The following is an 882-nucleotide window of genomic DNA, read 5'->3' as shown; positions in this document are numbered from 1 at the left end:
AAAAATGTTGGGCGCGTCTTTAATGTCTATTATGTAGTATACTGAATATAATGAATATACTTTCAAAAGTACTTAATAATACGGACTGACATCCACATATACTTACATACAGCTATACATGTGCATGTCGATATGTGTGCGAGAAGATAAAGAGCTGATAGAATTTTCATTGTGTTACATAATTGTTTTTTTATTACAGAGAGGATGACATCGAGAATACTGCATCGAACGAAACGCACAAACATATTGGTCAATATATAATGTAGCTGAGTGAATACTGCAACATGTAAAGTTCTCGTGATATAATGCAAAATGAACTAACTTTAAACATGACAAAGTCAAAGTTATACGTTACAAGTTATTTATGAGCTATGAATTATTTATGTTTAGTGATCCGGGAGTGTACGAAATCAAATGTCCTTATGTGCAAAATCTTGTATTATTTGTTGTTGATCTGACTGCATGACTTAGTCATCTAAAATCTCTCTATTACACCTATTCCAATAAGGATAATTTAGTAATATAGTAGATTATAAATTGATGTAGAGATAAGAAATTGTATGTATATGTGTATATACATAAAGTTTTTGTCGTATATAGATGTAAACTATGTAGCATATCATATATGGTTGAAAAGCTTCTTTCGAATACATGCTAGAATATTTGTGAATATTTTATTAGTGCCTTGCCAATCGCTAAATCAACATACGTATTGAATGTCAATTGTCATACATATGAATATAAACACAAATGTTTCGAATGTTTGTCTCTTCCGCACGTCGTTCTAAATTGATATTACAAAATATCTCTCGCTTTCAAACGTTAGTAATGCGGACAATTTTTAGATATTATGTCGATATTTGGACTGTCTACAGAACAATT

General features: G+C 30.3%; 2 protein-coding genes across 8 annotated transcripts in view; one reads left to right on the top strand and one right to left on the bottom strand.

Moving 5' to 3' along the window:
* The window catches only part of LOC116846861 (four and a half LIM domains protein 2), a 642,247-nt gene that overhangs the window by 214,254 nt on the left and 427,111 nt on the right, over positions 1 to 882 (bottom strand). The window lies entirely within an intron of this gene.
* Positions 1 to 882, top strand: part of LOC116846868 — a 24,622-nt gene that overhangs the window by 2,516 nt on the left and 21,224 nt on the right. The gene's annotated exons all lie outside the window — the stretch shown is intronic.

The sequence above is a fragment of the Odontomachus brunneus genome, unplaced genomic scaffold (genome assembly GCF_010583005.1).
Source record: "Odontomachus brunneus isolate Ranch 3 - 2012 unplaced genomic scaffold, Obru_v1 Obru_scaffold_071, whole genome shotgun sequence".
Classification (NCBI taxonomy): domain Eukaryota; kingdom Metazoa; phylum Arthropoda; class Insecta; order Hymenoptera; family Formicidae; genus Odontomachus; species Odontomachus brunneus.
The sequence above is the reverse complement of the archived record's forward strand: the minus strand, read 5'-3'. Positions and strand labels throughout refer to the sequence as shown.